General features: G+C 41.5%; 1 pseudogene across 1 annotated transcript; it reads right to left on the minus strand.

Annotated features, from left to right (window-relative positions):
- Nucleotides 1-11,605: 11,605 nt before the first annotated feature.
- LOC307061523 (cell division cycle-associated protein 7-like) lies at nucleotides 11,606-21,183 on the minus strand (annotated as a pseudogene). The gene is made up of 3 exons: nucleotides 21,065-21,183; nucleotides 12,662-13,035; nucleotides 11,606-12,609 (listed from the first exon to the last, which is right to left on the minus strand). The product of its transcript is annotated as a cell division cycle-associated protein 7-like (transcript).
- Between the last annotated feature and the right edge of the window lie 496 nt (nucleotides 21,184-21,679).

Genomic DNA, 21,679 nt, shown 5'->3' on the forward strand with positions numbered 1-21,679 from the left:
GGGTTTATGTGGGTCAGGAATCTGGGCATGGTTTAGCTGGGTCCTCTGGCTCAGATTTCTCACAAGGCTGCAATCAAAGGGTCAACCAGAAGTGCAGACATCTCAAGGGGTAACTGAGGGAAGAGACGCTTTCAGACTCACTCATGTAGCTATTGACAAGCCTCAGATACTGGCTGGCCAGAGACTTAGGTTCACTGTCACATGGACCTCTCTATTGAGCTAGTATCAACACAGCTTGCTTCTCCCAGGTGTTGCAGCTTGCTTTCCTCAGAGCTAGGGCTGAGAGTGAGAGATTCTAAGATGGGAGCCACAGTCTTTTTATAACCTCATCTCAGAAGCGACATCCCATCCCTTGGGCTGTACTCTGTTCGTTAGAGACAAGACACTAGTTCCAGCCCATACTCAGGGGAGGGAGCTACACAGGGGCATGAGTACCAGGAGGAACAAATCACTGAGGTCCCCTTTAAGGCTGCCTACCACAATATGATGATATATGAAAAGTTGTTTGATAAAGACTCAAGTCAGTATCAGCTGCTATTACTACCTCACAGTACTGTTCTTAGACTGAAATTAGAAGCTATGTCATCTATCAGAATATATGTAAAAGAAATTTGTAAAATGTAAAGATCCTTGCAAAATAAAGATTTCATTAGTTTTATAACATTGAAAATCTACTTCCAAATTAGAGGTGGCGATATAAAAACAGCAAATTAAGTAGTAAGTGACCTGAATTCTACACCTTGCTCTGAGAATGACCTTGGAATAACCATTTATTTGTTTCATGCCTTAGTTCTCTTATAAGAGCAATACTAATAACAGCCTTGCCAGGATAAAATGTAATAGCATACATAAAATGATGCTGAAACTTAAAGAAATGAGGTGCTGATGGTGATGCTGATGGTGATGATGATGATGACAGTGATAAAAATGATTATATATTTCAGCTACTGCTTCTTGGTCCTTTGTTGACAGTTCAACTAAACACATGTGATTTTTTTTTATCAGTTATATTTTAAATCTATGCATAAAATCCAGCTACTCCCAATTTTTGCAATTTTATATGGCTTAATCTTATCTGGCTTTGCATATTAGATATGCTGCCCTGAAAAGTGGATGCAAATAGAACTTTTGGAAACTGACCCACAATTCAAGTGCACAGAAAGGGTTTCCATATATCTAGTGGAAATTCACAATGCATGTGTGACATATTAGTATTTTTGTAATAGAAAGAATTATCTTTATCTAATTAGCCTGAGGTTTCTGACATTATATCAAGTGCTTTAGAATTGGGCACACCTGGATAAATATTCTTCTAGTATATAATCAAGCCTTAAAGTTATTAGAGAAAGAACTTGCAAAACAGCCTTTTGAAGTAGGCAAATATAACCAACTTTTGGTTATCTCCAAGAGTGTTTTATGTTTAATTCTTGTGCTATGTACACTTCATCTCTCACTGTACACTGACTCAAATTTACCAGGCACACGTTCAAAATCTCCTGTTCAACCACTTTATGTGGTTTTTCCCCCTGCTTATAAATGTATTACATGTTCATTGTAGAAAATATGGAAATACAGAAAAGTGTACAGAAGAGAATTAAAATTATTCAAAACCCCAACACCAAGAGATAGCCACTGTTGATACTTTGATGTATTTTTGCTCCCAGCACTTTTACTCTATATAAACAGAAAACAGATGTTTCTTTTTTAATAATATTAGAAGCATACTATGTGTTTTTTGTATCCATTAACTTTTTTCCAATTGACGTTATATCTTTAATAGTTTCACATATAACTAAATATTCTTTTAAAAAATCACTTCTGGGTTTCCCTGGTGGCGCAGTGGTTGAGAGTCCGCCTGCCGATGCAGGGGACACGAGTTCGTGCCCCGGTCCGGGAGGATCCCACATGCCGCGGAGTGGCTGGGCCCATGAGCCATGGCCACTGGGCTTGCGCGTCCGCGTCCGGAGCCTGTGCTCCACAACGGGAGAGGCCACAACAGTGAGAGGCCCGCATACTGAAAAAAAAAAAAAACCAAAAAACAAAAACATCACTTCTCATAAGTATATATTGTATGGATATATCATAACATTTAACCAATCATTACCACTGGATTTTTAGATTGTCACTTTTTTAATACTATAAAATTAGAGTGTGAAATTATATACATTTAATACTATAGCATAAAATTTTTTACTTAAATCTTGTCGTTTATTATTCTAGCTATTTTGGTAAGCGGTTTGTAGCAAAGGAGTTCTTGACGTCACTAGAGGGGAAATGAGTTTTGGTAATTTAATTGTGATAGGACTTACATACACACCACAGCCTTTTCTTTACCTTCCTTCCCTCTTTTGGCAGCAATTTATAGGCTTTTAGTGCTGGAAATTGTCAAAGCAACAATCTAATTGGAGTGGCATCTGTCCTTTTTCCCTACCCAGCATCCACCCCCTTTCTCTGGTAACAGTGCCCTGATTTTTCTTGAAGAACCACACCTCTTTTTCCTCAGTCTGCATGACCCACTCAGGTCAAACTGAATGCACCCTTGACTCCAAGAGTTACACGTGACCCAGGCCAATCACAACATCTTGCTCTTCTAGCCACTGTGATTGGTTCAGGGATGTCCCGTGGTCCAGAACAAACCAATCAGAACTGGTGAAACTCAGTTCAGAGGTTTACAGGTGCCGCCAAAGCCTTTTATCTGTATCGGCTGTGTAGATTTGAGGATCTATGCCTGGAAATGCTGGGACCTGAGCTAAGGGGAAAGCCCCCTAAAGATAACACCTTACATGGTGAAAAGAAGAGATGGAGAAAGAGTCTTGATTTAATTCTTTGACTTCCTGGATCCAGCTGTTCCTGGATCTACCCTGGACATTAAAGTCTCACGAGCAATTCCCTTTTTTGCATAAACCAGTTTAAGAGGATTTCTGTCATTTGTGTTTGAAAGGATTCTCACTAATCCAGAGATCTTACACCCTCAACGGATGAAGACGAGTTGTGGGTAAGATAGTATAAATTCATACTTTATAACTTTATGAGTTGTGGAGCTGAATCGTGTATCCATCACTCACTGTGTAACTGCGGGGAAGTTACCATGACCTTCCCTCTGCCTCAGCTTCCCTACTTCTACAATGAGGAAAATGAAGGGTTAAATCCATTAATATGTGAGAAGTGCTTAGAACAGTGCCTGGCACCTCCTAAGTGCTATCTAATGGTGCCCCTGCTGCCGCTGTTGTTATTTTGAAGGCGGAAAGTGAAACACAGGAGAGGTCGGTGACCTTTTTCACTCAGGGCTTTGTTTGCCAACCTAACATTCAAACTTAGGTCTTCTCTTTTCTGTGCTCAGTTAATGATATCATCAACTTCATGACAGAGATTTAAGCATTAGGCTTTGAGAGGGTTTCTGCCCGCATATTTGAATATTTCTGTCAAAAGCATTGGAGGGAAATCTGAGGCCCACAAAATAGCTTTATGTTGCTAGCAGTGACCAGCCCCTACCGCTAGGACTGTAGGTTATAACTTGTAACCGAATATCTTTTATTATAAGAAATTTAATTAACTGTATTGTTAAATGTATTTATTTAATTAAAATTAAAATACATTTTATTGTAATTTCTATTATTACAAGTGATTGGAAAGGAAATACTTGGTCCCTTTCCCAGCTTTCTTTTTCTTAAATGAAATATACCTTCCCACTAAACCAGTTGACCCTGCAGAATGCCCTCAGGTAGTGGGCTCCTGTTACTACTGGGCGCTGGGCAGGCAGCTGGTCTCTCCCAAATGTGAATCAGATTTCATCAAGTCTGGCTCGGAGAGAACGTGGCATATGGCCAATGAAAACACAGCTGCCTCGTGAATATTTCCACCAAGATTAGTCTAATACCTAAATATACAGTGAATAAAATACTTTCTAAATAAGAATATTATGTTCACATTCCTTGTCACTGTCAAATATTAAGAGCCAGGTCATTCCCTTGAATTATAACAAAATCCCACTCTCCTGTTTGAAAAAGTCCACATTACTTAGTATTTATTGTCATACTATTCAAGTCCAGGCTGCCTTTTAAATTTTATTATTAAAAACTTTTTCAGACAGCTACATTGTCTGTTATTAAACTAGGAGCTCTTCTGTGAGTGGAGAACTGCTCCGTAAAGGCCTCATAAAGCTCTGATAGAGATGGAGAGCATGGAAGCATGATGGTGTGATTGGAGGTGCTGGGCCTGGGGCTTTGGAAGGGTCCGATCGCAGTTCCAACACAGCCCTGACACTTCTTGGCTGCCCGGCATTGAGCAAGGTACTTACTACCCTCTGCCTTAGTTTCCTCATCTGTAAAATGATATAGTAATAATATCATGCCCTAATGATAATTCAACTATTATCAGAATCAAATTTGGGATAATAAAATTGTCAGAATCAAAATGAGAAAATGTATACAATGCTCTTAGCACAGTACCTGCTGCATAGCAAGCCCTCAAAAACAATGAGAGCTGCTTTGTTATTGATTCCAAAGTTTGCAGAATTATCTTTGTAACCACGGGACAATTATCAAACCTTTCTGGGCCTCAGTTTTGTCATCTTTACAAGTAAATTGGATCAGATTCGATATAAAATGCCTTTCAGGTTTCAAATGCTATGACAGTGCCCATAGGTGTAAGGTAAACCCCAAATCTATAGCAGTGTTGATGTTGGGGGAATTTTTTCAAACCTATTCTTCCACAGTGAAATCAAGCTGCACCCATTCTCAGCAAGGTTCCTCCATTCATGACTTTTTCTCCATCCAGTGCTCAGATTTTTCAGCACTTGTATGGGGAGAAGAGTTAATGGCTCATTGCAGAACTTTCCTCATCATGACAACTTTAATAGTATTATCAACTTTCTTTCCGATTCCATAATGGATCTTTATCATAATTAAAGGGCTGCATGATGTTGATGGCACAGACAAAAGTAACCAAGTCAAGGATTAAGTTGGTTACTGAGTATCACTAATACAGGTTATTTCTTCCCAATTGTCTTTCTGGGGTGGGTGCTGAGGGCACTATCTAATCGTCTTCACTAATTAAGCTAACCTGAAAGTCTCTTTATCAGCCCTTAACTTCGTAGTTCACCAGCACAGCCTTTGAAGTATTTATGTTTTTCTTCTCATGAAGAGCTTTTAATTTTTTTTTTTGCCTAGGCTCCAAAGTAAGAAATTAATTTAAAAAGCATTACTTTCAAAGTAGGCTTCTGAAAGCCTCCACACATCAACATTAAATCTAAATTGATAAGTCTTTTTTTCTTTAAATGATGCAACTTGTAAAACTAGTGGTATATTTCCTGTGTGAATAACTATAGCTATATTGATTTATGAACTCCAGAAAGAATTACCACTTGGGAAAAAGACAGGCTAGAGGAGCATTAGTTGTGAAGCAGATATAACATTTTAAACTGTGTTTACATTTACAACATGTGTTTATGTGTTTACTGATATTTATACTCATTTTCCAAAAATGAATTATAGATTGATGAAGGATGTATTCAAAACTCAATTCACTGGAAGAAAAAACAATAGATATATGTGCTGTGAGATTGAAAAATGTTTTTTTTCTAATAATATAAATGGAATAATGCAAATAAAAATGTCACCTGAGTAAGTGGCACACTGTATTTTTGCACCCCAGATTGACTACTGGCATAACTATCAGAAAATAAAATAGAAACTAGATACAGCCAGGCATTGGCAAATATTCTTCCATATTATTGTTAAGAAATTAAAATAACTGCCTCTTCATGTTGTGAGCTTTCCTTATTTGAGCCTTTCTTGATTACAAATAACAGATTCCCATTTCAAATTAGCTTAATCATGAAGGGAATTTATTAAAAGTTGCTAGGATATATGGTGGAACCCCAGAGCCAGAACTAGCTGCTAGGAAGTTATCCAGAACCCAGAACCCAATATGTATATGTCTCTCTTTTCTCTCCTTCCCTCCCTCCTCATCCCCTTCCCTCCTCTCCTCTCCTCTCTCCAGATTGGCTCTCAATGTTCTGCATGCACATAGGGAAATGTAGGTGTTCTGCAGCTCCCTAGCTTAGATGTCCAGGTGCAGACAACTCAGAGAGAAAACCAGTAAACATCTCTCACTCACAGGTCCAAATTTTTAGAAGAAAGTGATTGGCCCAGCTGTAGTTAGGTATGTACCCTTGGCCCAATGAACAGTGGCCAGGCGGTGAGGTTCTGGAATTGCAAACATTGTTGCTGGGAATCTAGTCCTACCAGGAGGGGAACAGTAAGCAGGAAAAAAGAGGATATGAGTTGTAGAGATACTCCCCCCGAAAGTTGTCTGTTCTTCCTTTTGGTTGGCATGCATAAACACACACACACACACACACACACACAAGCAGGAAAAAAGAGGATATGAGTTGTAGAGATACTCCCCCAGAAAGTTGTCTGTTCTTCCTTTTGGTTGGCATGCATAAACACACACACACACACACCCCCCTCTACCTGTCTCCTTATATGAGGTCTCCCAGCCATACATGATTAAAACAGCTTACATTGAGCTACTCACTCTCACCCACTCTCCTTCTAAAGGGAGATAATCCAATCAGTCATATCTAGCAACTGAAACCAAAAATGTCATCAGTGGGCCCCTATCCTCAAAATGAATGATTTCCAGATTAGCCCATTTTCCCTCTAGACCAGGCTCCATTTTGTCAGACAATGCTCTTTTCCATCCTGCAATTCCATGGTTAGATGGAAAAATTAAAAAGCTGTCAGAACCACAAACCACCCCCACTTAGAAAAAGATACAAGAAGCAAAAGTCTTCAAGGCAACAACCATGCATTGGTTACCAGACCACAGAATATATTGCATCTCACAGGACAAGGATTACAAGGATTAAAGGGAAGGATAAAAATATTTTATGGGCATCCATTGGTGTTGTGGTGGGTTCCTTGCTTAATTAACTGCTTCAGTAAAACATAGTGCAAATGAGGGAATTCTTTCTGCATGCTGCCCTGAGTGACTTAGCCAATCAGTTCCACAGTCTCTCTGTAGTTCTGTAGCCTTCTCTGTTGATACAGTTTCTCTCTTGGTCAAGATTCTTTGGTTTGCCAGTAAAAACATACACAGATGTAAAAACACACAGCTTAGGGGAAAAAATAGGTTAGGAGTTTATTGGAAGGGTACAGGGGTGTACCAGTTAGCTACTACCAGATAACAAATAACCTCAAAACTTAATGACATAAAATAGCACCCTTTATTTAACTCAGTTTTGGAGACTGGGTAATTTTTCTGGTGTGGTCCAGCTCAGCTGGTCTCTGCTGAGATAGCTTGTGCATCTGCACACAGCTGGCATGTCAGTTATAAGCCTGGTCTAGTGTGTTCACACACGGGGATTGGCAGGCTGCCGTCTAGTGCACCTAAGTGGGCCATTCAGGATACTAGACAAGGTGTCCTCACTTGGTGGCCACAGGGTTCCTAAAAGAGCAGCTCTTGAGACCCAGAATCAAAACTCATACAATTCCATTTCTGCCACGTTCTACTGGTCAAAGTAATTCATAAGTTCAGCCGGATTCAAGAAATGGGGAAAAGATCCACCTCCCGATGGGAGGAGCTGCAAAATATTATGGGCATTTCTGCAATCTCCAGCAAGTGATATTTCAAGGAGGTCCAAGATAATGTGAATAGCCAGACACCACAGTGGCTAGAACTGGGAACTGTAAAGCTTGCGGAGCCTGGGAGATTTCCATTTTCATTCAGGCTATTGTCTGCCTCTCATCATAGCTAGCTCTGCTTCCCTCAGTAAGACACCTGACTTTATTCTGCGACTTTCTTCTCTTGTGTGTGTGTACAAGACCAAGAGAATGGCCCCACAGTACACCAGTGCACATGTCTTCAGCTCAAGTGACCAACAGACAGCTGTTCACCCAGCCCATCCACCGTGTCTGGGGGGAGAGCCACAGAATAGACACATGGTAGCTGGGAGCCCACCCTGTGGAAGGGGAAGTTTTGGGATCCTTCTCAGAGGATGAGAGAGACCCAGGAGGCACTTTCTGTCACCATAAGTAGTGACAAAGCCTGTGTGCTGTAAAAAAGACAACTCTCCAAGTGAAATATGTACCCTATTGCCAAGTCAGTAGCAGGCAAGTGCAACAAAAATGGAAAACAAGCTTGTCGTTTTCTTTGATTTCTTCTGAATCTGAAGCTCCTGTAAATACTTTCTTTCTTTTAGGAGGTTTATAAATGATATTTAATGGAAGTCAAATTTGGTCTGCAGCATATTTTGTTCATTCAACTTTTCCCCATTATCTTGGGAACATCCCCTAATGAACATCCCCTATCCCAGAGCACCAGCACAGCATCCTTTCCATCCATCTGGGAAATGAGCACAACATAAACCAGAGCAAATAGACTATCTGCTTTCTGATAGCGAGCATGATTTCAGGAGTTTCTCTGAGCCCGTGTCTTATGACTTCACCACATTTTCCTACACTTTCTGGAGGTCCAGCAAAGAGTCAGTTTTCCCTGGCAGTCTTGTTGGGGCAAACAATATCTCTTGCTGGCACCACTGCTTATTTTCTACAGAGTGATTGAGAGGGACTATACACCCCATGCAGATTATTTTCCCACCTGCACTTACCCATCATGGAACCTTAAGCAAAGCCTCCTCTCTGTCAACTTGTCACCTACAAAATCTAGATGTAAAATATCTGCTCTTGCTGGTACTCGATATGTTGGTTATCAAGATCAAAGGAGTCCAGGTCTACATGTGGTAGCACCTTGAAAACAGTAGAATGTTCTGTACATGAAAAGAAATGGAACTTCTCTCACAGATGCTTGGTAGTGAGATCAATTGGCACAGGTTATTTTGTGCCCATTGTCGTAGTACAGAAGTAAAATCCCACTCTGTAAACGTAGATGAGCCTGTGGAGAATTGTTCCTCTGCTACCCCAACCCGCTGCTGCCCCTTGCAGTATCCCGGAGGCTTTTCCTCTCAGCCTTTCTCTTTACATACAAACACTTGAATAAGTCCATCAGAAGGAGGTGGAAGGTATGAGAACTTAACCCAGTTTGATTCTCCCAGAAAAAGCCTCCAGAAAGCTTGCCAGTGGGTTCAAAGATGATTTGTCACACTGGTCTGGTTTAGAAGTCCTTTGGCTCACCCGCTTTCTGATATCCCTTCCATAATTTTCTCCTAAGTTTATCATTATTGTCTTCTCTGATTTCCTTTGAATTTTTTTTAACAGATCATGCATTCCCATGCTTGAAATTACTCCCAAATGTCAAGAGGACTCTTACAAAATGCCAAAACAGCCAATCTTCAAATTATGTTCTGGATGTAGTAACTTTTGCCCTAATTTTCAATTATTATACTTGAAACTTTTCCATTACTTCAATATTTTGTCTTGATAAATGTCAAATCTACAGAAAAATTAAAAGACTAGTACAATGAGCATGGGTATATCCTTCTGGATTCTTCAACTGTTGACATTGTCCCACATTTATTTGCCTTCTGACTCTGTCTCAAAATCTCTCTCCCCCTCTGCTCGAGTATGCATATTCATATATGTCTGTATGTGTGCATATACACACACACATATGTATAGGTTGAACTATTTGAAGTCATAAGATGTTCTGGGCTCATCTTGGGCTTTCTCTACAACCAATTTGGAATCATCCATTTCTCCATGGAGTACTGGTTTCTTTTAATGGAGAATTGTACCTAGAAACCACAGTCTGGGCTCTAGGTATACTTGATACTAAGGTGTCATTGCTTCTAGGCCTTTTTAGTGAACAAAACTAAGAAAACAGTTTTAAGAGTTCCTATCGTTGATGTTTCCAACTCAAATCCAGCACCCCTGAGTTCTTTCTCACCATCTCTTATTTCATATTTGTATCTTCCTTCTTCTACAAATGAGAACGCTTGTTTCCACCTACATCAGTGTATTTAATCATGTGTTCTATCCTGCCGTACACACAAAATAGTTTCAGAATTACTGTATCCATACTACTGCTAGCAATAAAACTTCTAAGTAAAGGTCAAGATTTCTTTGCCGTTCTTTCTTTCCTCAGGAAAAAAAAAACTGCAAAACAGTTCCTTAATATTATAGAGTATGTGTCACTATATTATCAGTTTGATTATGTACCTGTGTTTATATTTACATTCAATTCTACAATTTTCTTTTTCCATTGCTCTTCAATTATTTTTGAACACATAAAATATTTACAAAGTTCAAAAGTCCATCTCCTCACTTTCACTCTGTGTGTCTTTTGCCCTAAAGTGAGTTTCTTATAGGCAACATATTGAAGAGTCTTGTTTTTTTTATCCAATCAGACACTCTTTGTCTTTTGATCAGAGCCTTTAGTCAATTAACATTTGTAGTAATTTTTTTTTGCTCTATTTACATTTATTGATTCAAGGTCCAATTATGCACCAAACACTGCACAGGCACAGCTACGGGCTGCAGACGCAAAGCAAAATGAACACACACACACTTAGATTCTACCTCTATCGAACGATTTGATTCATGCCAAAACAGGTGGAGGGAGAGACGACACATGGACTCTGCCCAGAAACTAAACTGGCAGAGATGTCAAGTTAGCAAACTGTTGAAAGTCACCCTTCTCCAAAAAGGCACTTCTCAGTGTTATAAAAGTGCTTCAAACCTGAATGTGAACCCTGTGCCTGGCTTATAATTTCTTCAAGAAAGTAAAAACTTCAAAGAATTGTAGCTGAGTATAAGTATCAATTTTCCATGCAACATAAGCAAGAATTTATTTGAAATACCTTACGTTATGAACTGAAATCAACTTGGCAAACTACAGTTATCCTGAAGTTTTATTCCATGAATTCAAATCGGCCTACTCCTGAAGGCTCCCCGTCCCAATTCCCCAGGATGGCTTTTCTACAATGATTTCAAGCATAGCACTGCCCGAGAACCTTTGGGTCGTGACCATGTGGGCCAGATGCACTTGGTGGAAGAAATCAGCAGCAACTAAGCCTCAATTGTGACAACTCGAATAATAAGCACAATACATGGAATATTCTCCTGAGAGGCCTCCACAGTCATATACTCCACTTGCCAACAATCACCTAATTTTTCCACGTGGTTTTAAGACTTTTGTGCCTTGATTCTGTTAAAAATGTCAGCTAACACTAAATCAGACCCAGTGTTTTCACGTAAGCAAGTTAGAGGGCTAGTCTCTGGAAATCGAGAGATGTAGTTAGTTAACACCACTACTGAGTTTCTAAGTGCTTGGTTTTATGGGTGGATTCCAGGGCTATTTCAACACCAATTAAATCAAACATGCTTTCATAAAATTGTCATTTAAAAAGGATTCTGAAACTAAATGATGGAAGAGAACCACTGGAGATAAGAGGGGGATGGCATGGGATGAGGGGTGGGGGAAAATGCAAAGGAGAAACTGCAGGAGGGCAGAGTACAGCGGGCACTACACCCCCGTGACGCCCAGACACACGTGCATGTCTAATGAGGTTAACCTGATTCGCCTATAAGACAGACTGATCATCAGAATTCTTAAACTCGGGTTTCAATCACATGACAAAATTGAAAACTTTAAAACAAGGAAGATTTATGAAGTGGAAGGCAGGTAGTGGATCTTCCAATTATTATGCTTGCATTTCAAACTCCTGTTATAGACTTTTCAAGTAAGCATGCACGTTCCCGAAGCCGTGGTACTTGGCTAAGTACACGAGCACCCCAGTTGCACACCACCCGTCTCTCTGCCGACAGAAGCTACAGTTGCAGATCCCGCGACAAGGTGGGCAGTGCCAGCTTGGGTCTAGCAGAGCATCCCTGACTTCTTCACCGTAACGGTTTCAAAGGCAGGGCCCACAGAACTGGCCTCGAACGCCCCAGCACTCTGGGTTTCTGCAGTTTGTCTTGGTATCCATAGTTTTCTGGCGGCACTGATGACAAGTTGATCCCAATGAACGGTTATAGATCTTCTCTCGAGAGTTGTTGCAGATGTTGTCCAATTCTTCCTCCGTGATTTCGTCCACTGGGCGAATTATATGGGGAAGGGTCATGGATCTGGGGCAACGACTTGGGGCATGTCATCTTCGTTCATGTAGCCGGCCACGGGCTTCCTGTTTCTCACCAACATGTACTTATCCTCCTCCTCCTCATCCTCCTCGTCCTTCTCCTCCTCCTCCTCGTCCTTCTCCTCCTCCGTGGGCAGGGCACTGTGCGACCCAAGGACCCGAGACCTTGACGTGGTGAGAGGACGAGCTCTCCGCTCAGGGTTTCTCCTGCAGGAGACACCTGAGAATGTGCGCCTTCGGGGTGTCTTTGGACGTGAACTGGAGCCTGGCAGGGAACGCCTTCCAGGGAAGGAGCCAGGAAAGCTTTCTAATTCTGACATGAGTTTTGCAAGCATTGCTTTGTTTTGCTTTATATTTAAAGCCCTTTTCTCCAAAAAATTCATGCCACTTTCATCTTCTGAATCAGAATTGCAATCGATCACAGAATTCTCTGAGGGTTCGGGGGGCACTGCTCTCTCGTTGGCTGCTCCCCTGGTGTTTCGAGTTGGAAACTTCATGGCCACCCGGAGAGGTCCGGAACTTCTGCACTGACTGCGGGTCCAACAGCCCGCGTGGTCTTCCTGCAGCCTCTAGTCAATCAGAATGAGTGAGGCATTAATGACTTGCTGATTGTTGCACAGTCATTCCATCTTGAGAAACCGCAAAACGATTCATCATCAGAGTCGGCATGAAAAATACTGGCCAGTTCGTTAGTGACATCTGGCCTTGGTTTCTGTAAAAATCCACAATGGTCTAACACATCTTGCACCTCACTTTCTGAAAAGCCGCAGAAAGATTCATTATCAGAGTCCTCATAAAAAACATTTGCCAGTTCTTCACTGATCTCTGACCTGAATTTAGGTTTTGTGTTTGCAAAATTATCAGAAGCAAAGCTGTCACAACTGTCATCAGAGGATGACGAGGTTTCCATGGAAATCAGCTTGACATACCTGAATTTCTTAAAGTTCTTTGCTCTGCGATCCTTTTGCTTCTTTTCTGGCTGAGGATTCCGCCTCCTACTTGAGGTAGAAAAAATATGGAACTTCTCGCCTAGTTTCCACCAACAAACATCTCTGCGGTTTCATCTATTCTCAGTTTTACCTCCTTATCTTCTTTTGTTCGAGACTGTTTTTCTGTCTGTGGTTTAGATCAGTCATTTCTAGTAATTATTGATGGGTATGTACCTATTGCCATTTTATTCCATGTTTTCCAGTTGTTTTTTGTAGCCCTTCTTTTTGTTTCTCCCTCTGCAGTTTGATGATTTTCTTTTGTAGTATGCTTGGGTTCCTTTTGGTTTTTATGTATCTGTTGTAGGTTTTTGCTTTGTGGTTACCATGGAGTTCACGTATATTGACACATAATTACATCTACTTGATTTAAACTGATAGTCATTTAAGTTCAAACACATTCTAAAAGACATATATTTTGCTCCCCCTTATTGCCACATTTCATGTTTTTGATGTCTTACTTTATATCTTCATACTTATCCCTTTACGGTTAATTGTAGTTATAGTTGCTTTTACAATTTTTTTGTCTTTTAATCTATTGAAGTGATAAAGTGCTTATTTACCTGATCTTCAGTCTTTACATTGCCTTTCCTATTGGGATTTTCCCCCTCCTATAGGTCTTTCTTTCTTTTCCATTTAGAGAAGACCCTTCAAATTTCTTTTAGAGTAGGTTTAGTGTTGATGAATTCTTTTAGTTTTTACTTGTCTGAAAACTTGTTTATCTCTCCTTGTGTTCTAAATGATAATCTTGTCGGGTAGAGTACCCTAGGTTGCACATTTTTCCCTTTCAGGACTTTAAATATATCACATCACTCCCTTCTGGCCTGTGAAGTTTCTGTGGAGAAATCAGCTGATAGCCTTATGGGGATTCCTTTGTATATGACTCTTTGTTTTTCTCTTGCTGCCTTTAGAATTCTCTCTTTATCTTTAACTTTTGACATTTTGATTATGATATGTCTTGGTGTGGGTCTGTTTGGGTTCATCTTGTTTGGGACCCTCCGTATTTCCTGTACTTGGATATTAGTTTCCTTCTTTAGGTTGGGGAAGTTTTCAGCCATAATTTCTTCAAATACATTTTCAATCCTCTTCTCTCTCTCTTCTCCTTCTGGAACCTCTTCAATGTGAATTTTGGCACGTTTAATGTTATCCCATAGATCTCGTATGCCACTTTCATTTTTTTTTTATTTGTCTCTCTGTCTGCTGTTCTGTTTGGGTGATTTCCATTATTTTATCTTTCAGATCACTTATGAATTCTTCTGTGTCATTTAGTCTACTATTCATTGCTTCTAGAGTGCTTTTTATCTCACATATTGAATTATCTTTTTTTTTTTTTTTTTTTCCGGTACGCAGGTCTCTCACTGCTGTGGCCTCTCCCGCTGCGGAGCACAGGCTCCGGACGCGCAGGCTCAGCGGCCATGGCTCATGGGCCCAGCCACTCCGCGGCATGTGGTATCTTCCCAGACCAGGGCACAAACCCACGTCCCCTGCATCGGCAGGTGGACTCTCAACCACTGTGCCACCAGGGAAGCCCCGAATTATCTATTTTTGATTGGGTCTTCTTTATATTTCCTAGTTCCTTGTTAAATGATCTGTGTTTAGACCAATTCCCTTCCCTAATTCACTTCGCATTTTTATTACCAATGTTTTGAATTCTTTGTCTGACAGATTGCTTATTTTTGTTTCATTATTTTTTCAGGGGTTTTCTCTTGCTCTTTCAATTAACAGTAGTTTCTCTTCCTTTTCATTTTACTTAACTTTCTCTGTCTCTATGAATTTAGATGAAACATATGAATTGTGGTCTTGAAGTGGTGTTCTTATGTGGACTATGTAGACTGCATTTGCCCAGTCCCTTTGGTGGGAGTGCTGGATTTGGTATGGACACCAGTCACATTTTTCCTCAGGGTGTGGTAACCACTCTCACCTTGGTAGGGGCTGTAGCTGGAGATGGAGGAGCTAGAGCTGGCTCTAGGTGTGAGGCAGGACTTCCTCTCTGTTCAGTGGCCATCACTGCCCTGTCCTGGGTGGGGTCTACTCCCAAGTTACTGGAGCAGAAGCCCTGAGGGTCCGGCTCAAGCTGGCTCTGTTCTCTTTAATGGTGTGTTTTTCTTTCTCCCTGCACTGAGACCTTTGCCCAAAAAGAGGGGAGTGCTAAAGAAAGTGGGGCTCATGTGCTTACAGAGGTCCGATGTGCTGCCTGTGTAGATGTCTGTGGCTCTGCTCAGATGCAGCCAACAGTTGCATCTTTTGCACTGTTGTCGTCGCCCCAGATCTAGTGCTAGGCAGTGGCATGGAGTGGGCGGGGCTGGAGCTTTTGTTCAGCCTGGGCTGGGGCACACAGTGAGGCAATGGTGGGGATTCCAGCAGCCACGCTGCTATCAAGTCTGGGCTGTTTCTGGGGTGCTTTTCGAGTAAGCACCAAAAATGGCCATCACTGCCCCACCTGGACTACACCCAGGGACCCCAGGTTGCTTCTGCATCCCTAGGTTGTAGGTTGAGTCTTTTCCCAGGTCCTGGCAGCCCTAGATGCACTGGCATGGAGTAGCAGGGATGGGTTGTTCACTCAGCTTGGACCAGGGAGCACAGCGAGGTGGCAGCTGCTAGGGCAGACCTCTCTTCACCCAGCCTAGAGGCAACCAGCAGCAGTGCACTCCTTTATGAGTGGAGGCTAAGCTTCAGCCTTTCTACCTGTCCCGGCAATTCTCCAAGCAGCCAAGGGGGCTGGCCTTCTACATGTAGGACCCCAGGACTGGGGTGCCCAGTGTGTGGCTGAACCTTCTCACTCCCCAGGGCGAATGCCTGCCTGTGTGATCTCCCTTTTCCTCTTAGTTCCCTCCCAGGGGCACAGGTCCCAACCAGATGGTTTCCTTCCCATCCTACCTGATTACATGTGTATCTTTCTTAGAGCCCTGATTATATAGGAGTCCATCTCCCAGTTTCCAGTTAATTTCCCATGAAAACTGTTCCACATGTAGATGTATTTCTGATGTGTTCATGGGGGAAGGTGAACTCCACATCCTCTTACTCCATCATCTTGATCTCCCTCCTCTGGCCTTAGACCTATATCTGGATTTTGAATCAACATTATAAAGGCTTTTCCCTGGCCTATAAAGAAACTGACCTATATTTTCTTCTATTCTTATATAGTATTTTTACAATTAGAACTGTAATTAATTGGGAACTTTGGTATGGATCTAATTTTATCTTTTTTCAAATTGCTATCCAGTTGCCCCAACACCATTTAATTTACAAGTCATCGTTATTCCAGTAATGTTAGAGGCAGGCCACTTTTATCATAACCACAATTTCCACTTGCACTTGAATCTACTTGGGGAGTTTCAGTTCTGTCCCATTGATCTATCTGTCTATTCATGCACTAATATAAATGTGATACCTTTTCAACTGGGTTCACACAACAGCCACTCCTTCTGCCCTTGGTTCTTGGAAGGCGTGCAGGGAGGGGGTACCATCAGGCCCAGTATCTCACAGTCTAAAGACTTGGAAAAGTGTTTGTGGTGGACAGACGCTAAGGTGATCCCAGTGATTCTGCCCTCTGGTATTCACACTTTTATAGATTCTCCTCCCCTTGAATGTGAGTGAGACCTGTGACTTGCTTCTAACCAATGAAATACAGCAAAGTTGATGGGATGTCATTCCCTTACATTACCTAAGACCGTCTTGCTAGCAGACGTACTCTTACTCTTCTGCTGGCCTTGAAGAAGCAGACAGCTCTGTTGTGAACTGTGGGGCAGTGCACAGGACAAAGAACTGTGGGTGGCCTCTGGGAACCAAAGGCAGCCTCTGACCAACAACCAGCAAACAACAAAAACAAACCTGAAGCTCTACAATCTCTCTCTCTCTCTCCCTCTCTCTCTCTCTCTCTCCCTCTCCCCCTCCCTCCCTCCCTCTCTCTCTGTCTCCCTCTCTCTCTCTCTCTCTCTCCATTGTGGGCTTTAAAGAGGCAAGCTGCCATGAATCCTACAGCCATAAGGAAATTAATTTTGCCAATAATCCAAGGAACCTTGAACGTGAATCTTTCTGCATTCGGATCTGTGATGAGAACCGAGTCCTGGTGGACACCCTGATTGCAGACTGGTAAGACCTTAAGCCAAGGACTCAGCTAAGTCATGCTCAGACTTCTGATCACAGAAACTGAGATAATAAACAGGGGTGGTTTTAGGCTGCTAAATGTGTGGTAGTTTATTACACAGGAAGGAACAACTAATAATACAGTGTTCAGGCTTAAATCTAAAATAGCATTTTAAGTAATACAGTCCTAAGTGCGTATGAGTGTGTGTAGGCTTGAGTAAGAGAAAGTGTGTGTGTGAAGAATGAAACACATTTAAAAATTAAATACGTTTTTAAAAACATGGGGTTTTTTAGTGTTTAAAATTTATTTTTCATTGGATTGTCATTACAGTTATGGACATTACATAATTCTCAAAACAATTTGAACTCATTATAACTATTGGTAGTTACTAAACATGAAACAATAATTATAACAGCAAATCTTAATAAAATAGATGTGAGAGCTTTGTACCTTTGTGAAAAGTAATTTTACTGACATCAATTTTTTGAATTGTTCCATTTTTTTGGTGCCCTGAATATTTTTACATCTGGGTGCAAAGCACCACAGTAATATAGCTGTTTTCTTCTGAGAGACACAATTTGACACACAAATCGACATTATAAGAGTATATGTGGGGCTTCCCTGGTGGCGCAGTGGTTGAGAGTCCGCCTGCCGATGCAGGGGACACGGGTTCGTGCCCCGGTCCGGGAAGATCCCACATGCCGCGGAGCGGCTGGGCCCGTGAGCCATGGCCGCTGAGCCTGCGCGTCCGGAGCCTGTGCTCCGCAACGGGAGAGGCCGCGGCAGTGAGAGGCCCGCGTACCGAGAAAAAAAAAAAAAATGTGTGTGATTTTTTTTAAATATGATTTTTTAAATATTCCTTTAAAAGTACCCTACTATTAGGATATTTTCCTACCCAGTTTTAAGATCAATGATATATAAAATACAACCTTCCAACATAAAATGGACCTGCCAATTCAGGAAAAGCCTATGGTTTTCCAGCTATGCCTGTGACAGAGTGGAAGAGTCTATAAAAACATGTTTTTGAGTCAGAGAGAGCTTGGGTGCTACTTGCTCAGCCTAGAGCCTTATTACGTTATTTACTTTTTTTGAGCTTTATTTTCTTTTTCTGTGAAAAAAAGAACACCACCACCAACCTTAGAGTTTTATGAGAGTTGCATATGCAACTCTTATTCGGCCAGGCTGGTATATGCATATGCTTATTTGCCAGGCTGGAAGACTATAATGTTAGATTTGCACTTATCTGTTTGTTTGACTCCTTATTGGTATTCACGGGGTTCCATGGCTGAGTTCCATCACATGCCAGCCTTGTTGTTAAGCATATAAAACAACCATTGTTGAAACCGCTGGTCTCCAGATACCCAACAACAAGGCTGAGATTCTGAGACAGCTTAGTAAAATCTATCCAACAGACTTGAGAAGGCTTGGGAGCAGATGTTTGGGGGCATTTTAAAACAACTTCAGGCACCAGTCCAGGGGGAATTTTTGTTCAAGTGGAACTGGCATTGTGGGATTTTTTCAAAAACAATAAGCAGTCCACCATTGTTCAAAGATGATTATTTCCTGCCTTCTGAGGCGATTACTTGAGCAATGTCTTTCAAATAATCCTGATCTAAGAATTTTTCACTTGAACCTTTGAAAAAAAGCAAGAAAAAATATCTCTTTTACTCTTAATAGTTGTGTAGAACAACCTCTAATGATTAGGGTATTTGGAAGTTTCTTTTTATGATAGATGCTGGCTAAGACCATCTGTGTTTTTGTGAAACATTGTTAGAATTAAATCCCCAAATTCAAGATGAGCTTTCCCTTACTGTCACTTTTCTTCCTACCTCTTGACTCTTCAAGGACTCTCCATGGATAGCTCAGCCCCAGCTTCTCAGGCCTGTGACACTGGAGAAAAAGCACAGTGTGGTCTGTCTCACATCAGTTGATCTGAAGGTTTAATTCTTTCCATTTGTTTTACAATTTCTTTTTTTTTTTTTTTGCGGTACGTGGGCCTCTCACTGTTGTGGCCTCTCCTGTTGCGGAGCACAGTCTCCGGACGCACAGGCTCAGCGGCCATGGCTCATGGGCCCAGCCGCTCCACGGCATATCCTCCCAGACCGGGGCACGAACCCGTGTCCCCTGCACCGGCAGGCGGACTCCCAACCACTGCGCCACCAGAGAAGCCCTACAATTTCTTATAAAATAAATTATTTTCCCAGTGGGAAAAAAAAAAGAAAGACTTACAGGCATTTGCATGGAAAGATTTCGAAGATGTATTGTTAAATGGAAAAAAAGCATGTCATGGAATGAAGACTAATGCAAAACCAGATCCCACAAGCATGGAAAAGCATGGTCAAAAGTCTGCAGGGTGCGTGATGGTTACACTGGGCACCCATGGAAAGGGAGTGGAGTGGGGAGGGGTCAGGGGGCCTGTTGCCTTTAGTTATGTCTATTTCTGTATTATTTAAATTTTTTACATTTAGGCCCTATTGACTCATTGTTTCATTTCTTAAATTGTTTTCAACTGAAAAAGCACATGCAGCGCTCGATCAGTAGAGGCACTTGTCATTGACAAGCCTATGTTTAAATGTCAGCCCCTCGAAATCACCTTCCTTGATCATATTCTATCTAAAGGACCCTCTCTTCCTTCACTCTGTCCCTGCTTCCCTCATCGCCCTCAAAACACTTGCCACAATCCAAAATTAAATTGTATCGATGTTTATTGGCCTCTCTCCCGACAAGAATGCAGGTTTTGTGATGGTGGAAGTCTCATCAATCTTGTTCAACTTTGATTCTCCAGTGAGAATCTGGAAGAGAACTGGGCACAGAGTAGACGGTCAGTGAATATTTGAATAAATACTGGAATGAATGAGACAGGTGCCCATTTACCCTGTGTTCTCAGCTGCACAACTCCCGAGGGGCAGGAGCTGCAAGGGAAAGTAGCAGCTTTCCCAAGTTCTGTATCTGCTTCCAAAATACCCCTCTCTTCTTTGTTAGAGACACTTGTTTCAAGAGATTCAGAGAAAATTTGCCCCATGAAGGATCCCAGCAGTCACAGTATATTTACAATTATTCACAAACTTCCTGCATGTTGCCCCTAAAGTGCAATGTACATAAATATTTGCAGTTTTATGTTATAACTGTATTCAGTAATAAATATGCATAAATATATGGTCTAAGCAATAAACACAAAGATCACCATCAGCATAGCAAGATGCTCTCAATGTGAGACACGAGAAAATGTGATACACTCATTTAGTGATAGAGCAGAATCGTTTGCAGTATTTAAATGGTTTCTTCCTTCCTCTGCTTTTGTATTTTTTTTCCAAGCATGGGTAGTCAGATCTGACTAAGTTAAATGAGGACATGGTGGGATTACACTGTATTACTTTGACTTCTCTTTACAACAATGATAAATTACAGTTGGAACAAAAGGCTTCAAAGTGTCTTAAATTCTCTTAAAATAGTGATTCACAGTACTGAAGAACTAAATGAAAACTTCAGCAAAAGAAACCTTTACAAATAACAAATATTTATTAATTTTGGTATCCTTATATTTTTTAATGCTCTGCGATTAGGAAGATTATTTCATTTATAAGAATGATGACTTTCTCATAAAATTATAACTGATCATTTAAAATTAACAAATGAAACAATATAGTACCATTAAAAGAAATGAAAAGGAACATCGTCAGAAACATATTCTCCAGATTTACTGTGTTCCATCCACCCCTGGACTGTGTTGCCCCGGCTGTTGCTTCAGAGCCAAATCTGCTCAATTAATATCACCTTCTGCCTCATTTCCATTGCATCTGTAAGTCAAGTTCCCCATCACTGCCCCACTCCGTGCCCCATATGAAGCCCTCCAGACCAACCTTGCCTTGAGGGACTCAGCATCCTGGGCTTCCTACCCCTGTCAGGGGAGCTGTCCGAGGTGCTCCTCCTTCAATCCTGGGACATGCTCACTGCTGCTCTGGCCCAACGTGGGACCAGAGCTGGCTGACCTCTGATGCTAGGCAGTTCTGAGTCTCCTCACCTTCTACGTAAAGCTCCCTGTCTGATAACGAGGCTCTCATTCCTGGCATGGAGTCTATCCCACTCCATCTTCTATGAGTCCCACTCCAGGGAGTCTCAGTTCAATGATACGCAACTGAAAGCATTTGCATTCCTTAGTGCAGTAGTTCTCAAACTTGACTGCATATTTTATTCATCTGGGAAATTTTTTTTTTTAATATCAGTGTCTGGCCCTACCCCCATAGATTCTGACTTAGGAGTTCTGGGATGGGTTATAGTCATTAGCATTTTGTACAAGTTTCCCAGATGGTTCTAATGTACATACAGCCAGAGTTGAGGACCTCTGGCCTAGAAGGCATCACGCTTCATCCCAGGCTCACCTTCCCAGGCAATGCCAACAGCCAGGTCAGTCCATCTAGGGGTTCCTAGCGTGTGTACAAACACACACATACACAAACCAGGCTAGGTGTAAGTAAATAATTCAAGGAATGATTACAAATAGGAGCAGAGACAAAGTACACCCACCATGCTGTGTCTGAATTCCTGACCCACAGAATCCAGGAGCGT

Source organism: Hyperoodon ampullatus (genome assembly GCF_949752795.1).
Source record: "Hyperoodon ampullatus genome assembly, chromosome: 12".
In the NCBI taxonomy this organism is placed as follows: Eukaryota; Metazoa; Chordata; class Mammalia; order Artiodactyla; family Ziphiidae; genus Hyperoodon; species Hyperoodon ampullatus.